The sequence below is a fragment of the Octopus bimaculoides genome, chromosome 2, assembly GCF_046866305.1.
Source record: "Octopus bimaculoides isolate indiv1 chromosome 2, ASM4686630v1, whole genome shotgun sequence".
Taxonomy (NCBI): Eukaryota; Metazoa; Mollusca; class Cephalopoda; order Octopoda; family Octopodidae; genus Octopus; species Octopus bimaculoides.
In genome coordinates this window covers 88,546,123-88,565,786 of record NC_142929.1, presented here as the reverse complement: position 1 = coordinate 88,565,786, position 19,664 = coordinate 88,546,123, and the positions used below count along the sequence as shown (strand labels likewise).

The 19,664-nt window shown below is 38.8% G+C and overlaps 1 long non-coding RNA gene and 1 pseudogene across 1 annotated transcript; one reads left to right on the top strand and one right to left on the bottom strand.

Annotated features, from left to right (window-relative positions):
- Positions 1–4,036: 4,036 nt before the first annotated feature.
- LOC128251578 (uncharacterized) lies at positions 4,037–10,555 on the bottom strand. The gene is made up of 3 exons (XR_008267177.2): positions 10,423–10,555; positions 9,211–9,428; positions 4,037–7,792 (listed from the first exon to the last, which is right to left on the bottom strand). It is a non-coding gene; the product is annotated as an uncharacterized LOC128251578 (long non-coding RNA).
- Positions 10,556–10,568: 13 nt separating this feature from the next.
- Positions 10,569–13,330, top strand: LOC106875821 (glycogen phosphorylase, brain form pseudogene; annotated as a pseudogene).
- Positions 13,331–19,664: the final 6,334 nt, after the last annotated feature.

Genomic DNA, 19,664 nt, shown 5'->3' with positions numbered 1-19,664 from the left:
CAACGATGTCAGCAGACGTCTGGTGGAGGTGAAAGTGGAGACTGGCTGGTGTCAGATACATCGTTATCAGAGACGAGTTGCATGTAGTCAGTGGCGTATGCCAAAGACCTAGAGCAGTCGAGAACTACCGTTCTTATAGAGATCAGGACCTGCTGGAATGAAAATGCCTGTGGAGTCGATATCCAGGTATTTAAGCCTAAACAACCTCGACGAAAACATCTCTGCTACCATATATTATCAACCTTACCAGTAAATTCTCAAAGGGAACAGTAGCATACCGCACTGGTTAGCTCTGGCAGAGACAAAACTGATCCCCAAATGCAGAACTACCCACATGGCAAAAACTACCGGCCAATTGCATGCCAGAATTTGATGTATAAGATGTGTACGGCATTTTAAAACCTCTTTCTCTAAGACCATTGTGAAAGCAGTTGTAGTAACGCCGTGCGCATGCGTAGTCTCACGCATGCGTGGAATTAAACAACCAAGCGTTCCCGCTCAATTCATTCTCTTTCTTGATGGCCAGCAATAGAGCATGGACGTGTTTAGTTGTCACTCTCCATCTTTCGGACTTACACTCGACAGCTCGCTTACATCTACATAACAACGTCCCAACAACTATGCTCACACACATAGAAGAGCTGTAACAACAAGAGCTAAAGATGTATATATTTACCACCTGAATAAATGTTGTTTAAGTTGATAGTCTGGAGTTCAGCGTTCCGTTATATATTTTTTTAATTTTATATAGGAAAGTCAGGTGTACATCTAATGATGTATAACTAACTTTCCTATACTGGTGACCCCCGACGTGATTCGAACACGCAGCCCGCTGAGCTGCAATAACCCACTTTCTTATAAAGTGGTGATTCCACGAAGAAACAAACGCAGCATGGACTCTGGACTACCAACTTATAACTAGTGAACCCCGACTAAAGAACAAATACGGCCATGGAGACTGAATTACGTATTACCAACACCGACAAGCGCGGTTTTTTTTCTCGCCTCTGTTAGAGTGGTTGTTTTCACTCACGATAAACAGACAGGAATTACAGCCTGCGACTTTCCAATTGTGTACTCAAAGAACTTGGTATAAAACTCTCACGTGTTCTGACTTTCTTTCTGCTGTGATTTCTCACATACATATAGACGGCCTGTCTTTTATTATGTTCTTATATGTCGCATTTCACACTCTCACATACACATACATCTTTTATGCCACACAATAACTCTTGTTATTCATTTCATACGGTTGTCTTTTCTATCGTCTCATTACTGGTATTTACGAATTCACTAATGTTCGTAGTATAACATAATTACTTGTATATCATCTTTGATATATATTTTGGTGTTCGACCGTGTGACACGTTTAAATAAAAGGAGTCCTCTGTTTTTCCATTCGTCACCATTTCTCCTTTTTTAGTTCGCACGGTCGTTTTTTCATCTTGGGTTAAGAAAATTTTCTTCGAGGTTTTCGCTAATGGTCGTACAGAGATTTGTCTGTCGACTGTCTGTAAAAGCGCTCCTCTTCAAACACTCATCAACGAACAGCCTTTTCACCACCAGCTTCGTTCAACCAATATTACCACCGCGACGACAACAATTACTACTACCAACTAACTACAAGCGTTCCCCCCGACGTCGCCAAGTTACCACTGTCAACATCATTACCACCACACATACAGATCACAGCTATAGCAGTTCCTGCACCGACGTCTTCATCAATGTACTGTCTACCACAATGTCGTGCGCCAACAACCCCACCACCAGGGACACACCAGATCAACACACTCGGTTTTATCGACTCTGTTAGAGTGGATGCTTCCACTCACGCACAACAGTAAGAGCTAGCCGAATTGAATATTCCGTACCGGGTAACCGGTCACAACTAGCATTCCGAAGCTCAACTATAGCTCTGCTCCTTGACCACAACTTCCTGAGTACGGACATTCAAAAATCAACTTGTGTAACTCTTATACGGACTGGATTTTTTGTCTCTACAGACACTTTTACTATGTTCTGTGTTTTTTTTCTCACACACACACTTGTGCACTCATACATTTTCTTTCCTTTCAGTAAAAAACAAACACTCAGACTTTCACATTCCGTGATTCCAGTTCCTGGACAGTAGTCATCACGATTTGTTTTCTCATTGTCTCATTTGTTTTTTACTAGGTGGCATTTACTGCCCATATTGCATGTTTTTCTTTCATTTGTATTTTGCATGCATGTTCTCACGAGTGCACATTCATTTCTTTCATTTTTCTTTGTGTGTGTTTTGTGCTACATCTTGTGGGTGGTTTTCAGTGGCCATCCTGCCTCAGGCGTTCTAACAGATTTTATGTTATCGTGCATTTCTCGCACTGGCAAGGGAGCCCTGTAGTAACGCCGTGCGCATGCGTAGTCTCACGCATGCGTGGAATTAAACAACCAAGCGTTCCCGCTCAATTCATTCTCTTTCTTGATGGCCAGCAATAGAGCATGGACGTGTTTAGTTGTCACTCTCCATCTTTCGGACTTACACTCGACAGCTCGCTTACATCTACATAACAACGTTCCAACAACTATGCTCACACACATAGAAGAGCTGTAACAACAAGAGCTAAAGATGTATATATTTACCACCTGAATAAATGTTGTTTAAGTTGATAGTCTGGAGTTCAGCGTTCCGTTATATATTTTTAAATTTTATATAGGAAAGTCAGGTGTACATCTAATGATGTATAACCAACTTTCCTATACAGTAACATAATCACAGAAAAACAAGCAACTGGGAAGAAGGGAGTCTGGGGATGTGCTGAGTAATTGTTAATAAGCAAAACTGCAATGTCAGAGGAGTGGGAATATAGAAGGAACCTAATTTCAATGTGGTTTGACTACAAGAAAGCCTTTGACTCTGTTCCCCACTCATGGATGCTAGAAGCCCTTCAACTTGCTAAAGTTCCAGTGAGAATAGTCAAAGCCATAGCTGATCTGACTTCATCGTGACTTATCATCTTGAAATTAAACACAAGGAATGACTGTATTATCACTAATAGAATACAGTATTGTAGAGGCATACTCCAAGGGGACAGCCTCTCTGTGATGTTGTTTATACTTTCTGTAAACCCCTTGTCATTCATGTTAAGGAAATCTGAAGGATATCTCACTGGTTCATAAGGAAACAGAAATATCATAATTCCATACTGTTTCTTTGTGGATGACTTAAAACTATATGCAAAGAATATGCACGAGATGAAAAAGAGCCTCGACATGATTACAACATTCTCAAAGGATATAGGGCTGGAGTCTGATCAGGATAAAAGTTGTTATATGGTTGTGAAAAGAGGGAAAGCTATAAACCAGACAAGCAACATTTCCATCAATGACCTAACTGTTTCCCCTATATCTGATGAGGAATGTTACAGGTACCTAGGGGTGGATGAAAACGTACCTTACAATGTCACCTGTAGTAAAACATGTGTCACTAAAGAATATTACAGCCGAATAAAGAAAATTTGGACGTCTGCATTCAATAAAACGGTTGCCCACAATGTGTCTGCAGTGCCAGTACTCATACCAACATTTGAGCTGCTTGATTGGACGCTTGATGAGATCTGATTCATTGATGTGAAAACCCGGAAGATACTAACAAGCACATGTAATTTCCACATCAACAGTGAAGTAGACCTCCTTTACCTAAAACGAAAACAAGGCGGCAGAGGTTTGACATCGTTCCAAACTGCCTTTGAATTTTCCTTCGGCAACATCTTTTAACCACCAAGTGTCAAAGTGTATCTCTTGACCAAGTTTGCATACATGAGGCTGATAACATCATAAGTCTTGGAATGCAGTTCCTTGAGCAGCATTCCTTCATTATCTGATAACCTTAAATACCTGCTCAAAGAAATCGCACGATTTTACCGCAACATATAATCAGATGAAAGGATGAGCGTATATGACCAGAAGACAATGCACGACTATGTTAGCAGAAAGCTCCGAGATGATAGTAACATTGATCATCAAAGCAGTCTATCATGGACTAACAACCGGATTACTAACTCCCACTTTGAGGGGGGGGGGTGCAATCTAGGAACAGGAAATATCAACCAAATACCCGATGCACAAAAGGAGCAGAGACGCAGGCAAAATATCAAAATATAATAACCAGGGCAGACTTTGTGTAGTTAACACCGAAGATATCACCCACATAATAAGCAGTTGTCCGAAAATATCATCACTACACTATATACCGAAGAGACATGATGCTGTAGCTAAGACACTGTATAATGAGATCCGTCAGAAGGATAACCTTAAAGCCAAAGAAAAAAGAACCCACAGTATGATAGAAGCTATAGTCACTTTGAATAAGAAGGAGTACTGATGGAATGTTCCAGTGAAAACCTTAATAAAACGTAAACATGATCGACCTGACATAGTGATTTAAGATAGAGAAAGGAAACCGTGTACAATTGTGGAAATCAGCTGCTCAGCGGATGTTAACATAAAGCTAAAAGGTCAACGAAAAACAAAGTACCTACGCTGAACTATTGAGAAATCTATAGTTATTTAACCCAGTTTACAAATTCAGGTTTATATTTGTAATTATTGGGGCACTGGGATAAATAGCAATTTTGAAAATTTATTAATAGTATCTAAATACAGAAAGTAATATAGATATTAATAGAGAAATGTATTGTATGAAAACTATAAAACATTTACAGAACTTCAATATATACAATGTTTTTAACTTTTTTCTTTGGAGCATATATGAAGAGTTTCTGTGGGTTTCCTATTCTGGAACAACCTACATACAATTGACCATGTGAGAACCAGCCATCTTCAAAGTGGAAACCGACAACCTGTAATGTTTGATTTTGGGACTTGTTAATGGTCATTACGTAACTGACTCTCACTGGGAATTGCAATCGTTTGAAATGAAAGGGGACATCTGTTGGTATTAACTATTCTAGGTATAAATACGATATCTCCCTTACCATATTCAGTGAGAATTTTTGCTTCGATAATGTGAGGCTGTAGTTCAGTTACAGCCATACCTGTACATTGCACAATCTTAGCTGATCTAAGATTCTGAGAAGCATGGTGACTGCGCCCTTCTTCAATTCAAGATTGTATGGCGGCATACCGGACGGTTCCAGACTGATGAGGAATTCAACAGGATAATGAACAGCATCGTCCACGTCAACAACTTTGTCGATAGGTTTATAGATATGGCTGTCTCCAGAGATCATTTGTAAGATTTTTGTTGATGGCATTTACTGTAATGTTTTAGGGGGCTAGGATTGTCTCACTTGTTTTTTCTTGCTAATCTCCTTTCTATCTGTCTTACATATTTTTCTCCAGAGAGAGAAAGAAGTAGAGATAGTAAGAGAGAAAGACACATTTACAACCAGAGAAAGAAGAAGAAGGAGGTAGTGAGAGAGATAGAGACACAGAGAGCGACATATAGACAGAGAGAAAGCAGAGGTCCGGCGGCGACTTAAAAAGAATAAATGTAAAGAAGTGCTTATGATAAAAACACAGAGAAAGTTAAAAGTGGACTGAGTGAAGTATTTTCCCACTCTGTAAAAAGCATTACAGTGAAATAGACAGTACCTGGATTGCTAGAAATAGGAGCCAATACACCACCAACTGCACCCCTACCCCATTCCGTTTTTGGAAAATAAGTGCACAGTTATCTGTGGAATGGTCAAATTAATTTAAATGACACGAAAAGCCTGAAATATTATTGATTTTATTTAGTGTTTTCAACGTACAAATAAACAAACTTTGCTTTTTATAAGGATATAATAGATAGATAACTTGAATAAGAATATATGAATTTCGTATGGGCAAAAAATGTTTAACCAAACGCGGGCGCAAGGAAACGTCAACTTGAAACTATCATAGATCGTTTAAACAAATCTGACGTAGCGGTCGCCTGCAAAATATTTAGAACTGCATATTTTCATGCCAAAAAATGATAGACCGGACCCTGACCATTTTGATTTGTTGCAATTGCAAGAATTGAATGTCGCAATCTGGAAACCGGATGACTATCTATTCACATGACAAAGGTGTCATTGTTCAGCAACTGATACACAAGCAAGAATAGTAAGATCCAAAGATGTCATAGTGAATCCAGTTTGGAAATTCTCTTAAAACTTCTCTCCAAATGCAAAGGTTCAAGGTATTTTAAAATTGCATTTAATGTACTGTATTGCTTATAGCGTGTGAAATCCTAAATAGCTACACATCACCATTATGAAGTAGGGTTTGTTATCGAAACTGATAAAAAAAAAAATGCTGCTTGCGTCTATAGTACAGTATAGGTATATGGTCCGTTTGTCATGATATCCCTCTGACAGTATGGGGCCAATTGTAAACAGAATTACATCATATTTTCATTAAATTTATGTAAAGGTCAGCTAGTCACTGATGTTGTCACTGACGTCCTTTGTGTTGAAGCTCCCACCTACACCACTTTCCATCTACCACTAAAATCAGTTTAATAAAATATTTACCTGAGCTTACATTGCCTTCCATAACAACTTTATAGGTTTGCTGCTCTTGCGTTGCTCCTCATATCCATCTGAAAAAAACACTTTCAAGCTGCGTATTTGCAATTCTTTTTTAGCACTACACCACTATCCGGCACAGGTATGAACGTGTAATAGAACGACCGTGCGAACCAAAGGAGATGGCGACGAAGTGGAAGATGACTCCTTTAAACACGTCGCACGGTCGAACACAAAAAACATGATATATGACATAAAATGGGCTCGCAATGAGAGATGCGAGCCAAGTGCCAGTAAAGGAACAAGAGAGTGACAGACAAGTTTATTAACATAGTAAAACTGAAGTGCCTGTGTGTGCGTGCATGCGGCATATATAAATAACACAATACATAAGTCAGGCCTTCGTGTGAACAAGAGTACGTATACAACAATATGAATGACGGACCGTCGTATAAGTAAGAGTGTGTGTACAATATGTGAGAGTACAATATGTGTGTATACAATAATGTGTGAATGAGAAATACGGAGCATTGAAAGAGTGTCTGTAACACAGTAGATAAGCGTCCTGAATGATAATAAAGAAAATACCAGTTCGTATAAGAGTTACACAAGAGATAGAATGTTCATACGCAGAAAGTTGTGGCCGGAGAGCAGAGCTGTGGTGTCACATGTTGTGTGTGTTGAGCGTCGATGCTGCGACCGGTTACCTGGTACAGAAGATTCTCGCAAGTTGGTTCTGACTGTTAACTTCGTGGTGGAAATAATCCACTCATACAGTGTCGAGATAAAACCGCGTTTGTCGTTGTTGGTGTGTACTCTGGTGGTGGTGTTGCTGGCGACGACATTGTGGTAGACAGTACATTGGTGGTGATGACATCGGCGCTAGAAACTGGCTGGTTGGTATGTGGTCAAACGACCAGACCTGAAAAGGTCTGTGGTCGCGACGACTGGCGTAGTTGGAGCAGGCTTATTTATAGATGAACAGGGGCTCACCGGAACAGCAGAAAAACACTCTTTCACGTGACCTTATCTGAAGGCCACGATTGGATGGTATGCACCCTGGCGCGAAACAGAACTGGTGATAATTGCCGCGCAAATAAGAACCAATCAGGGTGGTGGACACAAGGGTCCAAGGCAGCCGAAGGCTAGATGTTAGCCGCGTCGTTATCATTTGTGATTGAATGCCCGAGAGAGAGGTTTCACTACAAATGTCACAAATTCTCAATACCCCAATTTAAACGTGTCTGCCACTATACCCATTCTTGAAGTGCTAATGATAAAATCACATAGAATGGCTGGAAAAAGAATTTAGAGAAGGCAAGTATGTACGCAGAAGATAAATAGAGGGAAAGATAAATTTTAGGAAAATATTACCTGAAAAGAGGAAACTGAGTCAATATTGTAACAAAAACAGTAGATGTTCATAACAAACAGGCAAGTGCTTTCCCTTTTTTATGAATACACTCTAATGTATATTTGTTGAGTGACTAGTATTATCTTACTCAGTTTGGCCCTGTACAGGGTGTTCGAGCTAAATTTGACGATTTTTTTATGTCTCCTTTTTTCGAGAACATTTTGATGTATGGTGGGCAGTGAGCGGCATTGGAGAGCATGAACATTAAAGTTGGAATTGGCAAAAAGTTAGCTGAGATGGAGAACTAGAAGCCATCTGAATATTGGAAGAGTTACCTGTGACATCATGATTTGCATCGGGCGTCAAAATGCCAACGTTATGACTGCTGTTCAATGCTCTGTGTACACTGTAAAAGCTATAAGATATGATATGCATAGAGGCAACGGAGACTGCGAAGTCGTGACCAACTGGGACACAGCAGGCGTTCTGACTGTGCCCGCGCGTCGGAATTCATCCCCACACCTTTGAACAGAACCTTAGGTTATTTTCAGACGGCTATGTGAAGCTGCTGAAGACAGTGGTCAATCTCTGACCAGAGGGGGTTGCTGTTGGAAAGCCATATGTATAACAGCAGGATTCGGTTCCCATACCTCCTGAAAGATCATAAGTGGTTGTCAGAGAGTTTCTACCATTTCATCAGTCCCAATTTCTAGCTTCCTTATTCCTCCGATTATAATTTTAAAGATTACTGAGTGTGAAAGACACCAACCGCTCTGCCTACGACACCAAGGTCGAGCTGGGCCAAGATCAAGGTGTTCGAAGATCTTCCCAAGCATACAATGAGAAACGGAGTCGTCTTGAGACCGTAGTGGAAGCTGAGGGCGGTTAATGTGAGTAAACTGTTATCTCCCAGTTTAATCTAGTTGATATTTTTTAATGTATATTTTAAGATGGGATGTTGTGTTTTCTTTACCTTTTAAGCAAAATGTCAAGTTTAGCCCGAACACCCTCTATAATTTCAGCAACTGCATCGGATTAAAATTCCGTAAATTCAATGATGTTTTGCAATGTTGAAGGTATAAAGATGATGTGGTTAACGAAGAGTCGACAAAAGCACATTTTACTAACTAATTCGTCGATTTTGAATCTGAACACCATTTATGTGTTTTTGTCGGACTGTATCATCTTCAGAGACATTGATGCTAAGAATACAAGTGGCAGATGAGAAGAAAAGAAGTATTGTAACTCTGGGTGAAATCTGTTTTAGTTGATAGGGTGAATATCGAAAAAGCACTATTCAAAGATGGATTATACTGGGTTACATTCAGTTAAAGGGATGAAAATAATTTTTACCATTACCAGTAAAGTTCCGTAAATTCAATGATGTTTTGCAATGTTGAAGGTATAAAGATGATGTGGTTAACGAAGAGTCGACAAAAGCACAATTCACTGACTAATTCGTCAATTTTGAATCTGAATACCGTTTATGTGTTTTTCCGCTATTATACGATACTCGATCATCATAGAAGATGCGAAGAAGTGGGTATTTTGACGCTGACAAAACAGAATTCGAAGACCTGTTTACGAAAGAAATAATAAATTGAGGAGAAGATTAAGATGATTGTCGAACTATATCATCTTCAGAGGCATTGATGCTAAAAATACAAGTGGCAGATGAAAAGGAAAGAAGTACCGTAACTTTGGGTGACTTCAAACCCGCAGAAATGTCAATGGCATGATACAAATGTGAAATAAAAATTACCACCTAGAATTTATATACAATTAATTGCAGCCAGCATTCCCAGGTAAATTCGTACGTAACCCCAATAACTTCTTTAAGTGTCATATCTAGAATGTAGGACAAAGGCGATCATGTTCTGCCACAATTCTCTGTTCTTTGTTTTCTGTAGCAGTTCCAATTCCTGATGTTTAATGCCTCTTTGCAACCAGTTCATCAAGCTTGACATCCATATCATCCTTCTCCTTCGTTTACTTCTTTTCCCTCCAATCTTTCCGGTCATCGCTTACTTCTTCAGACCCTCTTTCCTTATCACATGACCGAAAAATCTCAGTTGTTTGGCCCTTATCTCAGGAAGCAGTTTCCTATTTACCGCAACCCGGGTCATCTCTTCTTCATTAGACACTTTATTTGTCTATGCTATCCTCAATATTTCCCTTAAGAACCACATTTCACAGCTCTCTAAGCACCTTCTCATTTCTGATGTTATAGACCAAGCTTTACAGAAGTACATAAACACAAGGTAGACATAGCAGTTCAATATACAGGTATTAGCCTTCATGCTCGGAATACGGTTTCTCAAAATGTTACACAATTTTGAGAATGTAGATTTTGCCTGCACTATTCGTGAATAGCCCCAACAGTGAAGTGAATTGACCAAGTATAAAACTGAAATAGAAACAATTTGCCAGTAGCAAATTTGAATTCACAGTCATATTACATATAAAATCCTGATTGCCTAAACAATCTACACTGGACCCTAAAATAAAGAAAACTGGATCATTATTGTATAGATGAATTATACGATTAAGTGACATTATCACATAATATACCTTAGGATTTTATATTTCCCACTTTAAAGTAGGAATCGAAGAGGTGGAGCCTTTAATTATTTTTTTTATTATAACGAAAGCTGAACATGTTTGCTTAAATAAAGGTAGAAAGCAGAATCTATATCCACCATTAATATTATGTCATAAAATGGTCATGCAAACCCGTGCAGTGACGTAATACAATGTAATTTATAGCCATGTTGAAAGTATCAAAAAAGAAACATCCTGACTTTACCGAGCTACATATTTCGAGTGTTTAGACAAAATCTAAAGGAAAAGAAACTCTAATAACAAAAGTATAATAGAAAACTTTAGTAAAAAAACAACAACATGCCTTTGCAACAGCAAATTACACTGTGTGGAATGACAGGGCTGGCAGACGAGATGAGTACAGAAAACATTAAAAAATCCTTCAATCGACATCTTCACTTCACATGTATGAAAGATAGAAATGTAGCCACCAGAAGAGATTATTATGTAGCCTTAGCCCATTCTGTTAAAGATCAACTTGTCGGACGTTGGATCAGAACTCAGCAATTTAATTATGATACTGATCCAAAAAGGGTTTATTATCTTTCTATGGAATTTTATATGGGAAAATTTTTAGAGAATGCCATGTTATGTCTTGGAAATATGTATTCTAACGAAGAAGCTTTGAGACAAATGAATCTGAAGTTGAGCAATCTCATAGAAATAGAAGAGGAGGCAGGATTAGGAAATGGTGGTCTTGGTCGATTAGCAGCTTGTTATATGGATTCCATGGCTACAGTTGGCGTAACAGGATATGGATACGGAATTCGTTATAATTATGGAATATTTACACAAAAAATCAACAATGGATGGCAATGTGAATCGGCAGATGAATGGTTAGAATACGGGAACCCATGGGAAAAATCCCGACCCGAACACCGAATTCCCGTTCGTTTTGGAGGAAGAGTGGAAGTTATAGAAGGTCGCTTTCAGTGGCTGGACACACACAATGTTATTGCAACACCTTATGATTATCCAATTCCTGGCTACAAGAACAACAGAGTAAATACTCTGCGATTGTGGTCAGCTAGATGTACCAAAGAATTTCAGCTGCAATTTTTCAATAACGGAGATTACATCAGAGCAGTTATAGAAAGAAACTTAGCTGAAAATATTTCTAGTGTTCTTTATCCAAATGACTCTTTCTTCGAAGGACAAGAATTGCGTCTCAAACAAGAATATTTTCTAGTAGCAGCAACTTTACAAGATATTATAAGAAGATTCAAAGCTGATAAATATGGAAGACAAAGAAGGGGAAGAGACATGTTTTATCAATTACCAGAAAAAGTAGCAATACAATTGAATGATACCCATCCTGGAATGGCAATACCAGAACTTATGAGAATACTTGTTGATGATGAATGCATGGACTGGGATGATGCATGGGATATTAGTTGCAATGTTTTTGCTTATACAAACCACACATTGATGCCAGAAGCTCTTGAACGGTGGCCAGTTACATTATTGGAAACATTACTTCCGAGACATCTGCAGCTTATTTACCATATCAATCATTTACATTTAGAAAAAGTTGCAAGAATTTGGCCGAATGATGATGATCGAATAAAGAGACTGTCCATATTCGAAGAAGAGCCTTACAAAAAAGTAAATATGGCTTACTTGTGTATAGTCGGTTCGCATGCAGTTAATGGCGTAGCCGCATTACACTCAAATTTACTAAAACAACAACTATTTAAAGACTTCTACGAGATGATGCCACACAAATTTCAAAATGTAACCAATGGAATATCACCAAGGCGGTGGATACTTCAGAGTAATCCATGTCTTGCAGATTTGATTTCGGGAAGAATTGGAGATGCGTGGATAACAGAGTTATGCCATTTAAGAGACCTTAGAAAATTTGAGCATGATGGCCATATTTTAAGGGATTTAATGGAAGTCAAAATGGAACACAAAAAAAGAATGGCAGAATATATAAAAGAGAAATATCTTATTAATATAAACATAGCATCGTTATTTGATGTCCATGTAAAACGTATACACGAATACAAACGCCAGCTACTGAACTGTCTTCATATAGTTACAAAATACTGTCGTATTAAATACGAAAAGAAATTTGTTGTTCCTCGTACCGTCATAATTGGTGGTAAAGCTGCTCCCGGCTACAGGATGGCTAAACTTATTATAAAGCTTATCAATAATGTTGCAAAGGTTATCAACAATGACGTTGATATAGGAAACAAACTTAAAGTAGTTTATTTGGAAAATTATTCTGTGTCTTTGGCTGAGAAAATTATACCTGCAACAGATCTTAGTGAACAGATTTCAACAGCTGGAACAGAAGCTTCTGGTACAGGAAACATGAAATTTATGGCCAATGGGGCATTAACAATAGGTACAATGGATGGTGCCAATGTCGAAATAGCTGAAGAAGTTGGAAAAACAAATATGTTTATTTTCGGTCTTTGCGTTGAAGAGGTTAATAATTTGAGATCATCCGGTTATACAGCATCACGCCATTATCATAGTAATGATGAGTTAAGAAGGGCAATGGACATGATTAAAGATGGCTACTTCAGTCCTGACAATCCCACTCTATTTATAGAAATCTTTGATAGTTTATACCACTGCGATCATTATTTGATTCTTGAAGATTATGAAGATTACATTAGAGCTCAAGATGATGTAGAAAATCTTTATAATAATACTAAAGAATGGCTAAAAAAATCCCTGTTGAACATAGCCTGTTGTGGAAAATTCTCAAGTGATCGAGCTATCAAAGAATATGCAGCTCACATATGGAGTGCTGACTTACTTCAAACAAAATTCTATTGATCTTAAATGATTGGTTTATATAAATGTTCATCATTTACAAAAGAATATTAATAAAGAAGTTAAATAAACTACTGTAAAATTATCTTTTTAGTTTTAATATCCAACAATTATTTCAATTGTAACACATTGATATTACTGATAATCATTTTATCAACTTAGAATTATGAAAAGCAATGTTAACCTCAGTGGCATTTCAACAAAAAGGATGGAAGAGTGAAACTAAAGGCTGCAAAATTCTCCATCACGAATATTTTAACGTTACCATCACTAGTCTTTTCTTTCCTTGATTTAAAAAGGGAAAAATATGACATACAATAAAAAGCAGATTAAAACGGTATTTTCAAAAACATTGCCAATCTATAACCAACTCTCTTCTTCTCTCTCTTTGTGTGTGTGTGTGTGTGTGTGTGTGTGTGTGTGTGTGTGTGTGTGTGTGTGTGTGTGTGTGCGTGCGTATTACACGCACTTACACACGAGAGCGCGCATGAGTGGTGTATAACCCCAAGCGTGAGTGTTAACCCTATTGAGTGTGGGAAATAAAAAAGGATTTGGAAAAAACAACCCTTTCGACAAATCAGATATTCTTGTAACCTGAATAGTTTAATGCTCGGAGTAAATTTAGCGACGATAGGGTCCACTTCATAAATAAAGTGGAGAAGAGTTGGGTAGTCCGTCCCTGTCGGCGCTTTTACAGGGACAGCACTTTTGAGTGGTGTGGAGTCGCAAACTCCGGGGCTACCTCGGGCGACACACACTCTAGCTACACTACTGGAAGACAGCGGATATATTTTCATGTTTAAACACTAAACTAGTCGTGGGACTACAGTCTGTTCTTCCTAGATTAGTTGTGAAGCTTATGCCAGCCAGTACCTACACATACCTGCATACATATGTGTACACACACACTCATACGTGTGTCCGTTCATGTATGCGTAAACTCACTCGTTGTCTAACCATCAACTCAACTAACCAACGACTTTAGTCTAAATAAACAAGAACCCCCAACTCGCAGGTCATGATAAGCAGAAATGTCTTCGCTGCATTTTTGGGACGAATTTAAATCGGTAAATTTCGATATTTTTAACCACAAATCCCTTATTTTTGTTCGGAAAAAAAGTGGAATCCCGGAATCATTGGGAATTTTTTTTTTTTCCGTTGAATGAATTACCTTTTTTTTTAGTCCGGAAAACGGGGTGGAGGAGGGGAGTGTTGAGAACCCTCGGACCCCCACCCCATTTTCAAATTTTTTTGCTGTTTCTTTCTTTACCCATAATTTTAGACGACATATTGCAGAAATACGTTTTCAAGATAGTGTGGATTACATTAGATTGAATATCCAAACTAGTTTGAAAAGAATACTGAAAAGAATAAGTGAAAATGCAGAGGTTATAGAAGTTAGTGGTAACGAAGTCTGTGGAGAGAGAAAGAATGATAAAGAAGTCATCTAGGAAAACACATAAGAAGTTGTGTATGTGTGTGGAACAAGTAAAAGTATAATATTAAACAAAATATCTTTTTCATACCTCTTAAAATCACTGGATAATTATATCCGTGATAATATATAATAATTCCAGATTGCAGAATAGATTTGAAAAACAAATCTCTCATATGTATTTCTGCGAAATGTTATCTAAAAATATGGGTAAAGAAAAACACAGCAAAGAATATTTGAAAATGGCGGGGGTGAAATTTCCGCGGGTTCTTCCCCCACTTTCTTTGTTTCCCGGATCAAAATATTGGGGTTTGTTGCATATTAGGAGATCATTATAATTCATTCAACGGAAAAAAAAAAATTTCCATTGATTCGGGATGCCCACCCCCAACCACTTTTCTGAACAAAAATAAGGGATCTGCAGCATATTAGGAGGTCAGGGCACTTGATTCCACGCAAAAAATCTAAGCTATTTTCTTAGTGAAAATCATGTGGGTAAATGTATTGAAATTTACTCTGATCAACAAAAAAGAAATTCGTACCCACCTGTAGATGTTTCCTGATGTCTGTAGGATTCTATATGCATATATAGTCCATCTGGTGTAACTTAGATTCCTAATATATTAAAGTGTCCAGAATATCAGATTTAGCTAAAATAAGTAGGAAGGTAGATAAAACACAAACCCCTTCAGGTAGATGGCCCTGCTCAATATGTAGAAAAGGAGTAGGTAGTAACTCTATAAGATGTACCCAGTGCAAGGTATGGACACATAAGAGGTGCAGCAATATCAAAGGCAGGTTAACTAGGAATTTAGTTTTTGTATGTGGCAGATGTTCAGGTGCAATAAACACTGTAAACAAACAGGAAACAACTTCTGTCTCATTCCAGGGAGAAAAACTAGAGGTAGTTCATAGCTTCCGCTATCTGGGTGACCAAGTTAGTAGTGGCGGTAGGTGCGCTGAAAGTGTAGCTGCTAGAATAAGAATAGCCTGGGCAAGGTTCAGAGAGCTCTTACCTCTGCTGGCGACAAAGGGACTCTCACTCAGAGTAAAAGGCAGACTGTATGACGCATGTGTACGAACAGCCATGCTACATGGCAGTGAAACATGGGCTGTGACTGCTGAGGACATGCGTAAGCTCGCAAGGAATGAAGCCAGTATGCTCCGATGGATGAGTAATGTCAGTGTGCATATCCGACAAAGTGTAAGTATCTTGAGAGAAAAGCTGAACATAAGAAGCATCAGTTGTGGTGTGCAAGAGAGACAATTGCGCTAGTATGGACATGTGGCGAGAATGGATGAGGATAGCTGCGTGAAAAAGTGCCAAAACCTAACAGTTGAGGGAACCCGTGGAAGAGGTAGGCCCAGGAAGACCTGGGCTGAGGTGGTGAGGCAAGACCTTCGAACATTGGGCCTCACCGAGGCGATGACTTCTGACCGAGACCTTTCGAAATATGCTGTGCGTGAGAAGACCCGGCAAGCCAAGTGAGACCTAAATCCAAGGCCTCTGCCAGGGGTGTAGCCAGCCTACTTATGCGTACCTTTCCTTCATTGGACACTAAATTCCGCTTGTGAAGACTTTTTGAGGCAAGTGAAATTGAAATCGAACTAAATTCGACGACTGGAACCCATGCCAACATCGTCTCCTTCATTGGACACGAAACTCAGCTTGCGAAAACTTATTGAGGCAAGTGAAAGCGAAATCGGGATGGCACCTGTGCCCAGCGTCGCCTTTCTGGCACCTGTGCCCGTGACATGTGTAAGGATTTTCGAGCGAGATCGTTGCCAGTGCCCCTGGACTGGCTCTTGTGCGGATGGCACATAAAATACACCATTTTGAGCGTGGCCGTTGCCAGTACCGCCTGACTGGCCTTCGTGCGGGTGACACGTAAAAGCACCCACTACACTCTCTGAGTGGTTGGCGTTAGGAAGGGCATCCAACTGTAGAAACTCTGCCAAATCAGATTGGAGCCTGGTGCAGCCATCTGGTTTCACCAGTCCTCAGTCAAATCGTCCAATCCATGCTAGCATGGAAAGCGGACGTTAAATGATGATGATGATGATGATGATTGGTATAATGTGATATTTTCCATAAATGTATTTAAGAAAGACAACTATTGATTGCAGTATATTTGCAACTGAATTTTTACCAATCACTCAACCAGGTTTCTATTAAATATTTAGCCTTGTCAATGAGTGTAGTGGCAATACCATCATCATTTAACGTTCGTCTTCCATGTTGTTATTGAGTTGGACAGTTCGACAAAATCCAACGAGTAAGAGGACAGTGTCAGACTCCAGTGTCTACTTTGTCATGATTTCTACAGCTCTTCCTTATGCCAGTCACGTTACAGAGAAAGAATACAGTGCCTTTTTGTGAGATGACCAAGTAACTTGCAAGACAAAATTTACAAAAATGAAACAAATTGGGGGTGTAGTAGGAAGGGAGGTAACTTTATGCTGGTATTGAGGAGTTTAAAGTATGATGGGTCAGGAAAAGGTATTTTGCTACAGAGGAGGTAAATGGATAACCCACATTATATGAGGGTGAGTGGGAGTAGATGGAAAGTGAGATAAAGATGAAGGTGGCGAGGTATCAGTAGATTCTCAAGGTACAAGAAGGTAAGTTAGAAGAGAGTATAAGGACAATGGACTGCGAATGATGGGTAAGTTCACATAATCGAATGTGGGTCATGAGATTTGTAGAGATTCAGTAACTGATCAGGGCCAAAGTATTTCCTGGCTCTCAAGAGGATTCTTTGTCTCTGTGGTGCATTTTAATTATGTTTATATGAGATGACTGACATTTGCTTTTTATCTGAAGGTCTTAGCTATGAGCTAATCATACATATAGACGGTGAGGTACAAGATTGTTTTCTTGATATACGTTTTCTTACATGAGGAACATGCTCATGATGTTCAAGCAGTACATGAGATATTTAAATTGAAGCTTGTGTGCAGCAGGTTAAGAAGTGATGTGCGGAATCTTTTGTATAGATGTGTGTGTGCTGATGTGACAGTAAGTAGGTTGTTAGTGTACATAAAGAGACATACTGGAACTTTAAGTACACCTGAGTTTGATAGGTTGTGTACTCAGAGTGCAATCTGACAGGAAGCTCTAATCCCCCCCCCCACCAAAAAAAACAAGACAGATGGAATCCATAGGCTAATATTTTAGACAATACATTTGTTAAAATTATCCTACGCAAAACGGAAAAGCTTAAGCATGTTTTTACAGTCCAGGAACTGGAAAAAAACAACAAAATACCTTATACACAGATGCGAGAACCAAAGGTGTGACCCACATTATATATAGCTCCCTCAGGCTAAAAACAAACTGCATGGATTGAATACTGGGATTTTTTTTTCTTTTATTGATTACTAGCAATATAACCCGACGTTGTCCAGGTGTGATTTATTACGCCATCTACGATAAGTCTTGCTAGGTGAAAATCAACTAAAAATGAAAGCCTTACAACGAAAAAACCCTTATGATGTAAATATGTTCATAATTCAAAAAACGATGAAATTAATAGGGAAAGTCTGAAGGCTGTTTTGCGTAACATTATTAAGCGTACGTAAATTTCATTCGTCTAATTGGCTATACAAATGCTTGTGCAAAACAACTTTTTGCCCTGCCCTGATTATACATAGCAGGGTAATCCCTTTTCGCAGGAGGCAGGACGGCAATTTCTGATGAAGCAATTGCTGGCGATCTACTGCTACACAGTTCTGCCAGAATTCTATCAGATTGGGCAGTAGATGTTGATGCACCATTTTGCATTATGTTCAAAGTAGCTTCTGGATTGTGGTGAATTACTGCAGTCTGTTGCTGTCTTTTTAAACTGGTTGCTTTCTTTCCCCAGCAAACTCTCTTCTTTGGAGGCATAATCTATGTATATATTAAACAGAACAACAAAAAGTTAAAACAGATGGCAGGGTGGGTAGTTTTCATGGCGATCTTACGTTACCAGTTCCAAAGCTGTCATTTAAACCACGTGTGTTTATTTACATCACATCGGCCTTTTCCGTAAAGGGGTTTTAGGGTTAGGATTAGGGAATTCCGTCCCTAACCCTAACCGTTACTGTAACCCTAAAACCTTTTTACGGAAAAGGCCGATGTGATGTAAATAAACACATGTGGTTTAACTGACAGCTTTGGAACTGGTAATGTAAGATCGCCGTTTTCACATTTCTAATGAAGTTCACTGATTTTCAATGTTGTCCTGTCTACATAAGCTCTGTAGTTTGTATATTTACAGAACATTGATGAACATGTAGTAAAGTAAGTTCTAGTTATATTGTAGTGAATACTTGTGTGTACGTGCGCGTGTGTGCGTTTGAGAGAGCGAGAGAGAAGAGGGAGAGAGGAAGAGATAGAGAGGGGGAGAAAGGAATAGAGAACGGGAGCAATGAAGAGAGAGAAAGAGAGGAAGGGAGAACGGAAGACAGTTATAAAATAGCAATGCGTGCGCGTGTTTATATAAGAAATACACACAAACTAAATCTTATATCTATAATGTTGATGTGTGTATGTATTTATGCGTACGTGGTTGTCACAGATCATGTAGGTGTGGTTGTGTGTGTTTTTACGTTTCTATGTTATGAAAAATATGTAAAAAATACTAAGAGACAAGGACGCTGGACATGCAGACAGACAATGTAACGAAAACATGAACGAGTGAAATGGCGATAAGCCCCAGATGACCAGGTCACATAGATAGAGGTAGAGGGATAGAAGAAAGCTATTAAATGGGAGAGAGGAAGAAGAACGAGGAAAGAATAGAAAGGGAAGAATAGTCTTAAACCTAGTTAATCTATGACTTTGTATGTATCACTTTCTCTCTCTCTCTCTCCCTCCCTCTTTTACTCTTACTCTCTATATTATATATTACGCGCGTGATCGATGTGTAAGAATGCCGGTACACATAGAATGGAAGAAATATAAAAGTTGCTAGAAACAAAAGCCAAATCTCCCTTAAAT